The sequence below is a fragment of the Brachyhypopomus gauderio genome, unplaced genomic scaffold, assembly GCF_052324685.1.
Source record: "Brachyhypopomus gauderio isolate BG-103 unplaced genomic scaffold, BGAUD_0.2 sc418, whole genome shotgun sequence".
NCBI lineage: Eukaryota > Metazoa > Chordata > Actinopteri > Gymnotiformes > Hypopomidae > Brachyhypopomus > Brachyhypopomus gauderio.
In genome coordinates this window covers 5,410-17,500 of record NW_027507239.1, presented here as the reverse complement: position 1 = coordinate 17,500, position 12,091 = coordinate 5,410, and the positions used below count along the sequence as shown (strand labels likewise).

The 12,091-nt window shown below is 45.9% G+C and overlaps 11 non-coding genes across 11 annotated transcripts; all 11 read left to right on the top strand.

Moving 5' to 3' along the window:
* The first annotated feature begins 576 nt into the window (after positions 1 to 576).
* Positions 577 to 695, top strand: LOC143505902 (U5 spliceosomal RNA). Its single transcript, XR_013128042.1, has one exon. It is a non-coding gene; the product is annotated as a U5 spliceosomal RNA (small nuclear RNA).
* A 152-nt stretch (positions 696 to 847) lies between these two features.
* On the top strand, positions 848 to 1,038 carry LOC143505912 (U2 spliceosomal RNA). The gene has a single exon (XR_013128052.1). It is a non-coding gene; the product is annotated as a U2 spliceosomal RNA (small nuclear RNA).
* A 592-nt stretch (positions 1,039 to 1,630) lies between these two features.
* LOC143505899 (U5 spliceosomal RNA) lies at positions 1,631 to 1,749 on the top strand. Its single transcript, XR_013128040.1, has one exon. It is a non-coding gene; the product is annotated as a U5 spliceosomal RNA (small nuclear RNA).
* Positions 1,750 to 1,901: 152 nt separating this feature from the next.
* Positions 1,902 to 2,092, top strand: LOC143505900 (U2 spliceosomal RNA). The gene has a single exon (XR_013128041.1). It is a non-coding gene; the product is annotated as a U2 spliceosomal RNA (small nuclear RNA).
* A 592-nt stretch (positions 2,093 to 2,684) lies between these two features.
* Positions 2,685 to 2,803, top strand: LOC143505898 (U5 spliceosomal RNA). The gene has a single exon (XR_013128039.1). It is a non-coding gene; the product is annotated as a U5 spliceosomal RNA (small nuclear RNA).
* Positions 2,804 to 2,955: 152 nt separating this feature from the next.
* Positions 2,956 to 3,146, top strand: LOC143505889 (U2 spliceosomal RNA). Its single transcript, XR_013128031.1, has one exon. It is a non-coding gene; the product is annotated as a U2 spliceosomal RNA (small nuclear RNA).
* Positions 3,147 to 3,738: 592 nt separating this feature from the next.
* Positions 3,739 to 3,857, top strand: LOC143505897 (U5 spliceosomal RNA). Its single transcript, XR_013128038.1, has one exon. It is a non-coding gene; the product is annotated as a U5 spliceosomal RNA (small nuclear RNA).
* A 5,901-nt stretch (positions 3,858 to 9,758) lies between these two features.
* LOC143505886 (U2 spliceosomal RNA) lies at positions 9,759 to 9,942 on the top strand. Its single transcript, XR_013128028.1, has one exon. It is a non-coding gene; the product is annotated as a U2 spliceosomal RNA (small nuclear RNA).
* Positions 9,943 to 10,537: 595 nt separating this feature from the next.
* LOC143505896 (U5 spliceosomal RNA) lies at positions 10,538 to 10,656 on the top strand. Its single transcript, XR_013128037.1, has one exon. It is a non-coding gene; the product is annotated as a U5 spliceosomal RNA (small nuclear RNA).
* A 152-nt stretch (positions 10,657 to 10,808) lies between these two features.
* Positions 10,809 to 10,999, top strand: LOC143505878 (U2 spliceosomal RNA). Its single transcript, XR_013128020.1, has one exon. It is a non-coding gene; the product is annotated as a U2 spliceosomal RNA (small nuclear RNA).
* Positions 11,000 to 11,588: 589 nt separating this feature from the next.
* On the top strand, positions 11,589 to 11,707 carry LOC143505895 (U5 spliceosomal RNA). The gene has a single exon (XR_013128036.1). It is a non-coding gene; the product is annotated as a U5 spliceosomal RNA (small nuclear RNA).
* Positions 11,708 to 12,091: the final 384 nt, after the last annotated feature.

The following is a 12,091-nucleotide window of genomic DNA, read 5'->3' as shown; positions in this document are numbered from 1 at the left end:
AAAGAGTTTGTTGCTGTTTGGTATGATCAGCCTGTTTTATTTTAATGAATGAATGAATGTATTTATTTATTTATTTGGTGTGTGTGTGTGTGTGTGTGTGTGTGTGTGTGTGTGTGTGTGTGTGTGTATATATATATATATATATATATATATATATATATATAATATGTATATATATTTATTGATTTGTCTGTCTGTCTGTCCATGTGAGGGAGCAGCCAAAATGAATAAATAAATAAAACAAAGCAGCTCACTCCACTCCTTAAATAGGCAAGAATGAAGGGGTGAGTGGTCTCTGTCTGTCTGCCTGCAATTGTCAGCTGGTCACAAATGCAGTGAGAGCGGAGGCCACTCCCCTTTCGGCTGTTTGCAGTTTTCCCTCCGTTTTTGTTCTTTTTTTTTTTTTTTTTTTTTTTTTTTTGAAATTGTTCCTGTTTTCTCTCTCTCTCTCATTGCCTGCCAGCCCTGTTGTTTGCAACAAGCAAGCCACAGCCTCGCAGGCTCCTCCCTTGTTACCGCGAACAAACGAGCTAGGCTCTTTGTTGGCGTGGCGGGACGCCTGAGCGTACACGGCTATAGCTCGGGTTTCTCTTCATTCACGCACAAATCTTTCGCCTTTTACTAAAGATTTCCGTGGAGGGGAACGTCAAAGAGTCAAAGTGATTTTTTGGAGCGCTCTGCCTCCGGGCGGGGCCGCAACAATCCGTACAACGAGAATGTATAAACTTAGGGCGGGGGCTGGGAGTGGCTCGGTGGGTGTCTGGAAGAGGGGGGAAGGGCGGGTATGCCACGGAGGAGGCCTCCCTGCCTGCGAGGCCGGTGCCCGGTCCAGCGCCCATTTCAGGTTATCGCTTCTCGGCCTTTTGGCTAAGATCAAGTGTAGTATCTGTTCTTATCAGTTTAATATCTGATACGTCCTCTATACGAGGACTTCATATTAAATGGATTTTTAGAACAGGGAGGCGAAACAGGGGCTTGCCCCGTTCGCCCCACGCATCGACCTGGTATTGCAGTACCTCCAGGAACGGTGCACCTTCCTAAGCTTGTGTGAAAAAAAGAGTTTGTTGCTGTTTGGTATGATCAGCCTGTTTTATTTTAATGAATGAATGAATGTATTTATTTATTTATTTGGTGTGTGTGTGTGTGTGTGTGTGTGTGTGTGTGTGTGTGTGTGTGTGTGTATATATATATATATATATATATATATATATATATATAATATGTATATATATTTATTGATTTGTCTGTCTGTCTGTCCATGTGAGGGAGCAGCCAAAATGAATAAATAAATAAAACAAAGCAGCTCACTCCACTCCTTAAATAGGCAAGAATGAAGGGGTGAGTGGTCTCTGTCTGTCTGCCTGCAATTGTCAGCTGGTCACAAATGCAGTGAGAGCGGAGGCCACTCCCCTTTCGGCTGTTTGCAGTTTTCCCTCCGTTTTTGTTCTTTTTTTTTTTTTTTTTTTTTTTTTTTTGAAATTGTTCCTGTTTTCTCTCTCTCTCTCATTGCCTGCCAGCCCTGTTGTTTGCAACAAGCAAGCCACAGCCTCGCAGGCTCCTCCCTTGTTACCGCGAACAAACGAGCTAGGCTCTTTGTTGGCGTGGCGGGACGCCTGAGCGTACACGGCTATAGCTCGGGTTTCTCTTCATTCACGCACAAATCTTTCGCCTTTTACTAAAGATTTCCGTGGAGGGGAACGTCAAAGAGTCAAAGTGATTTTTTGGAGCGCTCTGCCTCCGGGCGGGGCCGCAACAATCCGTACAACGAGAATGTATAAACTTAGGGCGGGGGCTGGGAGTGGCTCGGTGGGTGTCTGGAAGAGGGGGGAAGGGCGGGTATGCCACGGAGGAGGCCTCCCTGCCTGCGAGGCCGGTGCCCGGTCCAGCGCCCATTTCAGGTTATCGCTTCTCGGCCTTTTGGCTAAGATCAAGTGTAGTATCTGTTCTTATCAGTTTAATATCTGATACGTCCTCTATACGAGGACTTCATATTAAATGGATTTTTAGAACAGGGAGGCGAAACAGGGGCTTGCCCCGTTCGCCCCACGCATCGACCTGGTATTGCAGTACCTCCAGGAACGGTGCACCTTCCTAAGCTTGTGTGAAAAAAAGAGTTTGTTGCTGTTTGGTATGATCAGCCTGTTTTATTTTAATGAATGAATGAATGTATTTATTTATTTATTTGGTGTGTGTGTGTGTGTGTGTGTGTGTGTGTGTGTGTGTGTGTGTGTGTGTATATATATATATATATATATATATATATATATATATAATATGTATATATATTTATTGATTTGTCTGTCTGTCTGTCCATGTGAGGGAGCAGCCAAAATGAATAAATAAATAAAACAAAGCAGCTCACTCCACTCCTTAAATAGGCAAGAATGAAGGGGTGAGTGGTCTCTGTCTGTCTGCCTGCAATTGTCAGCTGGTCACAAATGCAGTGAGAGCGGAGGCCACTCCCCTTTCGGCTGTTTGCAGTTTTCCCTCCGTTTTTGTTCTTTTTTTTTTTTTTTTTTTTTTTTTTTTGAAATTGTTCCTGTTTTCTCTCTCTCTCTCATTGCCTGCCAGCCCTGTTGTTTGCAACAAGCAAGCCACAGCCTCGCAGGCTCCTCCCTTGTTACCGCGAACAAACGAGCTAGGCTCTTTGTTGGCGTGGCGGGACGCCTGAGCGTACACGGCTATAGCTCGGGTTTCTCTTCATTCACGCACAAATCTTTCGCCTTTTACTAAAGATTTCCGTGGAGGGGAACGTCAAAGAGTCAAAGTGATTTTTTGGAGCGCTCTGCCTCCGGGCGGGGCCGCAACAATCCGTACAACGAGAATGTATAAACTTAGGGCGGGGGCTGGGAGTGGCTCGGTGGGTGTCTGGAAGAGGGGGGAAGGGCGGGTATGCCACGGAGGAGGCCTCCCTGCCTGCGAGGCCGGTGCCCGGTCCAGCGCCCATTTCAGGTTATCGCTTCTCGGCCTTTTGGCTAAGATCAAGTGTAGTATCTGTTCTTATCAGTTTAATATCTGATACGTCCTCTATACGAGGACTTCATATTAAATGGATTTTTAGAACAGGGAGGCGAAACAGGGGCTTGCCCCGTTCGCCCCACGCATCGACCTGGTATTGCAGTACCTCCAGGAACGGTGCACCTTCCTAAGCTTGTGTGAAAAAAAGAGTTTGTTGCTGTTTGGTATGATCAGCCTGTTTTATTTTAATGAATGAATGAATGTATTTATTTATTTATTTGGTGTGTGTGTGTGTGTGTGTGTGTGTGTGTGTGTGTGTGTGTGTGTGTGTATATATATATATATATATATATATATATATATATATAATATGTATATATATTTATTGATTTGTCTGTCTGTCTGTCCATGTGAGGGAGCAGCCAAAATGAATAAATAAATAAAACAAAGCAGCTCACTCCACTCCTTAAATAGGCAAGAATGAAGGGGTGAGTGGTCTCTGTCTGTCTGCCTGCAATTGTCAGCTGGTCACAAATGCAGTGAGAGCGGAGGCCACTCCCCTTTCGGCTGTTTGCAGTTTTCCCTCCGTTTTTGTTCTTTTTTTTTTTTTTTTTTTTTTTTTTTTGAAATTGTTCCTGTTTTCTCTCTCTCTCTCATTGCCTGCCAGCCCTGTTGTTTGCAACAAGCAAGCCACAGCCTCGCAGGCTCCTCCCTTGTTACCGCGAACAAACGAGCTAGGCTCTTTGTTGGCGTGGCGGGACGCCTGAGCGTACACGGCTATAGCTCGGGTTTCTCTTCATTCACGCACAAATCTTTCGCCTTTTACTAAAGATTTCCGTGGAGGGGAACGTCAAAGAGTCAAAGTGATTTTTTGGAGCGCTCTGCCTCCGGGCGGGGCCGCAACAATCCGTACAACGAGAATGTATAAACTTAGGGCGGGGGCTGGGAGTGGCTCGGTGGGTGTCTGGAAGAGGGGGGAAGGGCGGGTATGCCACGGAGGAGGCCTCCCTGCCTGCGAGGCCGGTGCCCGGTCCAGCGCCCATTTCAGGTTATCGCTTCTCGGCCTTTTGGCTAAGATCAAGAGGACGAGACTGGGATCGACCTTTGGAGCGGAAGGCGGTTTGCTGAAAGCTACAAAGGACAACTTTTCTTCTACACGGTTAGTGTGGCTATCTTCACGGTTCAAAAAGCAAGGTAAGTGGATTTTAGAACTGTTTTAGGAAACCCTTTTATTTTAAGGTTTAAACTAAAATTTGTTCTTAAATCCGCTTTTAGACTTGTTTTGAACCTTTTTACAACTTTTATACTGATTTTAGCTATTTATTGAACTATTTATTGAATTTTTAGTGTAAAAGTTAAAGTGGTGGTGCCTCCACCATGTCGGCTGCCCGTGCCGGCATTAGGAGGCACCACAGTGTGCGCTTCGCCTTCATCCCACGGCAAGATGGGATAACAGCACCATCCAGGCTAGATTTCTCTAGAAAATATGTACAGGGGATTCTTGGGGTCAGCCCCATAGAATTAAATTGTATCATAGCACTACCACAGAACAAGGGTTTTGACATTAGTTTTTGCACTGCTGCCTTGATGAACACATATTGGACTAGAATACAAGAAATGAAAGTACACTTTGAACTGTTTAAAATAGAAAAGTTAACTGACTATACAAAGAAAGTAGTAATGGTTAGAATGTTTAATGAGACAGTGAGTTCGGAAGATATTTGTGCATGGCTTGGAAGATTTTGTACAGTAACAGGGAATGCAACAAAGGAACTGGATGAAGATGGAATTTGGACATGTTCTTGGCGAGTACCAATAAAACTTTGGGAAGACGTAAGTGGGTATATGGGGATGAAGCACTTGCCGCAGACAATGGTGTTGGGGGAAAACAGAGGATATATTTTTTACCCGGGGATGCCCAAAGTTTGTAGAAGGTGTGGGGAGATGGGGCACCTAGCAGAGGTATGCACAAAGGTTTTCTGTGGCAAGTGTAGAGAAACTGGGCACACCTTTGAGAAGTGCCCAAATGGCAGAAGGTGCAATCTCTGTGGAGCAGAAAACCACCTCTTCAGAGACTGCCCGCAATCATTTGCCAACAAACTTAGGAAGACCAAGATGGCCGCCCAGCATGGCGAACAAGGGGACAAGATGGCTGGGGAGAAGAAGCAGGAAGGGGAGGAGCCAAGGGCGGAACCGGCAAGAAAAACTCCACCCCCTCCCCAAGCCCAGGAAAAAACCGAACAGGTAAGAAAGGGGCCGGCCTTTCACAGACAGGAGGGAGGGGGAGGGGAACAGGACAAAGGGGTGGGGCAAAGTAAAGAGGCAAAAGGAGACAAAATGGCGGAGGACAGTGTGGTCACAAATAAAATGGCAGACAAACAAAAAGACCCAGAGGTAAAACCACACTCCGAACAGGGTGAAAAAAGCAGGGAAGAAGGGTGGGTGGGGGAAAATGTTTCTTTTTCTCTTTCTCTCTCACCCCAAATAGTAGGAGAAACAAGCATGCACATTTCAGAGAGTGAACTGGACACTTGGATCCCAAGTGTACAGGTGGGGAAAAGACCGGCGGAATCACCTTTAGCAGAGGAGACAGAGAAAAAACAACGAGCCGCGGCGGAAGAGGAAACTCCTCCATCAGAGAGGTCAGACCCTTGCTGGCCGGGGGGCTCCCCCAACGAGGTGTCCTTTTTACACCTACCAGGGAGGGAGAGAACCTCAACCCCTGACAGAACTGAGGTAGAGTACCCCCCGGTCCTGGACTTCTTCCACCCCAGCAGAAAAACAATGGAGGTGGTTTTAGGAATTGAAGAAGATGACTAGTTTTAATGAGGTTTAATGGGTTTTATTGGATCAAAATATAGTACTTTTGTTATGTCCAGGATGTTGGGGTTTTTCCTTCTTTTAAACGTGCTCATGTCTCTCACAATCGCCACTATAAATGTGAGAAGTGTGAAGGCACCTCTAAGAGCACAGAGTATTCTATCTTTTTTAGAAACAGTTAATGCAGATGTGTTTTTATTACAAGAGTGTGCGATCCCATTTATGAAATCCTACAGAGAGTGGGAGCAGCGCTGGGCTGCAGGTCCCTCCCTCTGGAGCGGATCGCACTACAACAAGGCTGATGGTGTGGCAATTTTAATTAGGAACTCTAGGATAATGGTGAAGGACTGCACCGTGGTGAGGGATGGGCGGGCCCTTTTAGCAAATTTGCATTTTTTAGGGAGGGATTTTAAGGTTTTAAATGTGTATGGTTTTAATGAAAAAGAAGAGAGGTACGAATTGTTTGGGGATTTGCAGCCCCACATGCTGGGGAGGGTCCCTTTGATAGTGGGTGGGGATTTTAACTGTGTTTTAACTGGCAAAGACAGGAAAAACGTTGGAGATGGTTTTAAACTAGATAAAACGTCTGGGAGGTTGACCAACCTGAAAGTGGATTTTAAATTAGTCGACTGTTACCGGACCATGCATCCACAGGAGGAGGGCTTCACCTGGTCGAGTGGTGATGGTTCCCGGGCCTCCAGAATTGACTACATTTTTACACGTGACTGCCCGCCATCAGATGCTAGATTGATCCCCATGTTTTTCTCAGACCACGCCTTACTGTCTTGCACCCTTTCTTTCCCCACAGATGTGACGATAGGGGGAGGGCTGTGGAAGCTAAACTGTTCCCTGTTGCTGGAAGAGGAAGTAAGAGAAGAATACAGGGAGCAGTACAAGCTTTGGCAGTCCCTCCAAGACTTGTACAGTACACGAGCACAATGGTGGGAGATGGTGAAGGGGAGGACCAAGACTTTTTTTAGAAGGGTGGGAAGCTTTAAAAAGAAGAAACAGGAAAGACGCATGTTGGGGCTGCAAAAACGGCTGCAGAGGTATTTTAATTTGGTAAATCATGGGTATGATTTTAAAGAGGAAATAAAGAAAGTAAAGGAAGAGATGATGCTTTTAACAGAGGAGATGAGCAAAAAGTATATAATGACTTGTAAAGAACAGGAATTGGAAGAAGGGGAAAAGTGTACACGGTACTTTTTTAAGAAAACTATGGCCCAGGGCCGGGGGATGACTGAAGTAAAAGATGGGAATAAAAAACAGGATACAAACCATGGGATTATGGGGGTGGTAGAAAGGTTTTATGAAGATTTATATGGTGAAAAACAAACACACAAAACAACAATGGAAGAAGTGACAAATTTATTGGAAAATACAATTAAAGACAAGGAACTTTTAACTACAGATTTTACGACTGAAGAACTACAAAATGTTTTAAAAGGTTTTAAAACAGGGAAGTCCCCGGGAGAGGATGGGCTCCCCGTGGAGTTTTACAAAACCTTTTGGGACATTTTAGTAGGGGACCTTTTATGTATTTTCACAGACTTCCAGACTTCTGACGTTTTACCTGACAGTTTTAGGTCAGGGATAGTGACTCTGTTACACAAAAAAGGGGAAAAATCAGAGATCCGAAATTGGAGACCCATCACACTTTTAAATGTTGATTGTAAGCTTTTTAGTAGAATTTTAGCAAGACGGATGTCATTGGTTTTAGAAGACGTGATCCACCCAGATCAAGTTTGCGCAGTGCCGGGGCGGAGGATCACGGACAACTTGATCCTGATCCGTGACTCCATCTGTTATGTGAGAGACAGAAACATTCGGTTATTAGCATTAAATTTAGATTTCGAAAAAGCTTTCGATCGGGTCTCACACCAGTACCTGTTTCAGGTACTGCAAAAGATGGGGTTCCCGGGGAGGTTTATAGCATGGGTGGGCCTGTTGTATAACGACATCAATAGCAGAATTCTGGTAAATGGGCACCTCTCCAAGGCGATTACTATTCGCTCAGGAGTACGGCAGGGTTGTCCCTTATCCCCGCTCCTGTTCGTCACATGCATGGAACCACTGGCGCAAATCTTGAGAAGGGACCAATGGATCAATGGACTGACTCTGCCAGGGGGACTGACGGTGACATGTTCATTATATATGGACGACGTGACAGTTTTATGCACAGACATGGTGTCGGCCCAGAGGACCCTAGAGGTAACAGAATGGTTTGGGAGGGCCTCTGGAGCCAAACTGAACCGAGACAAGACTGAGGCACAGCTCTTCGGACCATGGACGAACATACCAACTGTTTTAGGGGTAAATTTTAAAGAAACAAATATCAGGATTTTAGGGGTGAAATTTGACCGGGCAGGAGGAGGGAGTGGAAATTGGACAACAACTTTAGGGAAAGTAAGACAGAGACTTGGACTGTGGGGATTACGACAATTGACTCTGGAAGGGAAAATTTTAGTAATAAAAGCAGTGATTTTACCTTTGCTTTTATTACTGTGCTCTGTTTTTAGTCCTCCAAGGAGCTTTCTTTTAGGATTGGACCGGGCAATTTTCTATTTCCTGTGGGGGTCCAAGTGGGAGCGCCTAAGGAGAGAAACAGTAAAGAAGAGGCCTGAAAACGGAGGGAAAGGGCTCCCAGACCCCCACCTGTTTTTAGGCAGCAAATTCGTTGCAGCACATATAGCATACGCAACATCCCCATCCAGGACCAAGACAGCCATTATGGCTCGGTTCTGGATGGGGTCTTATTTGTACAAATTAGGCATTTTAAAACCAGATCTTAGAACACCAGTGTCTTTTAAACTGCCACATGATTACCTTTTTATTAAAAAGTTTTTAACAAAATACAATTTAGAAAAGTGCACGATTCAGGAACTAACGAACGCAAAAACTTTGGTCTCCCTTGTTCAGGACCGCGAGGAGGTGAGCAGAGTGGTGGGGATGACAACGGCGGAGGCTCGAAGAGTGTGGGCAAATGCAGCCCACCCGGCCCTCCGGAACAAACAGAAGGACCTTACCTGGATGGTGGCCCATGAAGTCCTCCCGGTCCGGGCGGTGATGCACTCCCGGGGCATGGGGGCAACGGCAGTGTGCCCACGGCCAGGCTGCGGCCAGCCTGAGACCGTGCGGCACGTCCTTTGGGAGTGCAGCGTGGCCAGGGACCTGTGGGCCGCGATCGGCCCCCTGAAATGCCCAAGCCTGCCAGCAGGGGAGGTCCTCCCGCAAGTTTACCGGGTAGCGGTGAACGGGGTGGGCCAGGGTGTAGAAAAGTTGCCATCAGATGAATTCAAGACACTCTGGCTCGCCCTCACAAGCGTGACGGCCGCACTGTGGACCTCCCGCAACCTGCTGGTGGGGAAGCGCGTCACGGTGCCCCTCCACGCTATGAAAAAGATGGCAACTACAACGCTGCAGGTGGCGCCGGACGTCGCCATTTGGAGGAGGGGGCCGAGGTCACACGCAGGGAGGTCCCTGCCACCACCGACCGGGGCTCCCGCCGACGTTTCCTGAGGGGACATGGATGCCTGAAAGGAGACAGCGGGCACAGGGGAGGACTTCCTCTGGAGACGCACAGGAAGGGGCCTCGACGGAGGGCGGGAGGAGCTGCGGACGTACGCACCTCACCTCCCGGCTGGCGTCATCTCTGCCTTCCTCTCTCTTCGTGGTTCTGGGCAGGGGTTGCAATATATCTGAAAAAGACAATGTACAAAGTAGTGAATCTGACATTGAAAAGGTTTTATGATATTAAACTGTTTTGGACTTTTAAAGGCATTTTAAAATGCTTCTATAATAAAAACCTTTTTATGTACTGTTTTAACAGATGTAAGGATGTGGCTTTTAAAAGTGAAAAGATTGTAAGAATGGTTTTAAAATGCATGACTATTATGTCTTTTAACCATCTTTTTTATCTAATGTGTATGCTGTCTTTTAACATATAAGTGACGTTGTATTTATTGGTGTAAAGTATCAATAAACATTGTCAAAAAAAAAAAAAAAAAAAAATCTGTTCTTATCAGTTTAATATCTGATACGTCCTCTATACGAGGACTTCATATTAAATGGATTTTTAGAACAGGGAGGCGAAACAGGGGCTTGCCCCGTTCGCCCCACGCATCGACCTGGTATTGCAGTACCTCCAGGAACGGTGCACCTTCCTAAGCTTGTGTGAAAAAAAGAGTTTGTTGCTGTTTGGTATGATCAGCCTGTTTTATTTTAATGAATGAATGAATGTATTTATTTATTTATTTGGTGTGTGTGTGTGTGTGTGTGTGTGTGTGTGTGTGTGTGTGTGTGTGTGTGTATATATATATATATATATATATATATATATATATATAATATGTATATATATTTATTGATTTGTCTGTCTGTCTGTCCATGTGAGGGAGCAGCCAAAATGAATAAATAAATAAAACAAAGCAGCTCACTCCACTCCTTAAATAGGCAAGAATGAAGGGGTGAGTGGTCTCTGTCTGTCTGCCTGCAATTGTCAGCTGGTCACAAATGCAGTGAGAGCGGAGGCCACTCCCCTTTCGGCTGTTTGCAGTTTTCCCTCCGTTTTTGTTCTTTTTTTTTTTTTTTTTTTTTTTTTTTTTGAAATTGTTCCTGTTTTCTCTCTCTCTCTCATTGCCTGCCAGCCCTGTTGTTTGCAACAAGCAAGCCACAGCCTCGCAGGCTCCTCCCTTGTTACCGCGAACAAACGAGCTAGGCTCTTTGTTGGCGTGGCGGGACGCCTGAGCGTACACGGCTATAGCTCGGGTTTCTCTTCATTCACGCACAAATCTTTCGCCTTTTACTAAAGATTTCCGTGGAGGGGAACGTCAAAGAGTCAAAGTGATTTTTTGGAGCGCTCTGCCTCCGGGCGGGGCCGCAACAATCCGTACAACGAGAATGTATAAACTTAGGGCGGGGGCTGGGAGTGGCTCGGTGGGTGTCTGGAAGAGGGGGGAAGGGCGGGTATGCCACGGAGGAGGCCTCCCTGCCTGCGAGGCCGGTGCCCGGTCCAGCGCCCATTTCAGGTTATCGCTTCTCGGCCTTTTGGCTAAGATCAAGTGTAGTATCTGTTCTTATCAGTTTAATATCTGATACGTCCTCTATACGAGGACTTCATATTAAATGGATTTTTAGAACAGGGAGGCGAAACAGGGGCTTGCCCCGTTCGCCCCACGCATCGACCTGGTATTGCAGTACCTCCAGGAACGGTGCACCTTCCTAAGCTTGTGTGAAAAAAAGAGTTTGTTGCTGTTTGGTATGATCAGCCTGTTTTATTTTAATGAATGAATGAATGTATTTATTTATTTATTTGGTGTGTGTGTGTGTGTGTGTGTGTGTGTGTGTGTGTGTGTGTGTGTGTGTGTATATATATATATATATATATATATATATATATAATATGTATATATATTTATTGATTTGTCTGTCTGTCTGTCCATGTGAGGGAGCAGCCAAAATGAATAAATAAATAAAACAAAGCAGCTCACTCCACTCCTTAAATAGGCAAGAATGAAGGGGTGAGTGGTCTCTGTCTGTCTGCCTGCAATTGTCAGCTGGTCACAAATGCAGTGAGAGCGGAGGCCACTCCCCTTTCGGCTGTTTGCAGTTTTCCCTCCGTTTTTGTTCTTTTTTTTTTTTTTTTTTTTTTTTTTTGAAATTGTTCCTGTTTTCTCTCTCTCTCTCATTGCCTGCCAGCCCTGTTGTTTGCAACAAGCAAGCCACAGCCTCGCAGGCTCCTCCCTTGTTACCGCGAACAAACGAGCTAGGCTCTTTGTTGGCGTGGCGGGACGCCTGAGCGTACACGGCTATAGCTCGGGTTTCTCTTCATTCACGCACAAATCTTTCGCCTTTTACTAAAGATTTCCGTGGAGGGGAACGTCAAAGAGTCAAAGTGATTTTTTGGAGCGCTCTGCCTCCGGGCGGGGCCGCAACAATCCGTACAACGAGAATGTATAAACTTAGGGCGGGGGCTGGGAGTGGCTCGGTGGGTGTCTGGAAGAGGGGGGGAAGGGCGGGTATGCCACGGAGGAGGCCTCCCTGCCTGCGAGGCCGGTGCCCGGTCCAGCGCCCATTTCAGGTTATCGCTTCTCGGCCTTTTGGCTAAGATCAAGAGGACGAGACTGGGATCGACCTTTGGAGCGGAAGGCGGTTTGCTGAAAGCTACAAAGGACAACTTTTCTTCTACACGGTTAGTGTGGCTATCTTCACGGTTCAAAAAGCAAGGTAAGTGGATTTTAGAACTGTTTTAGGAAACCCTTTTATTTTAAGGTTTAAACTAAAATTTGTTCTTAAATCCGCTTTTAGACTTGTT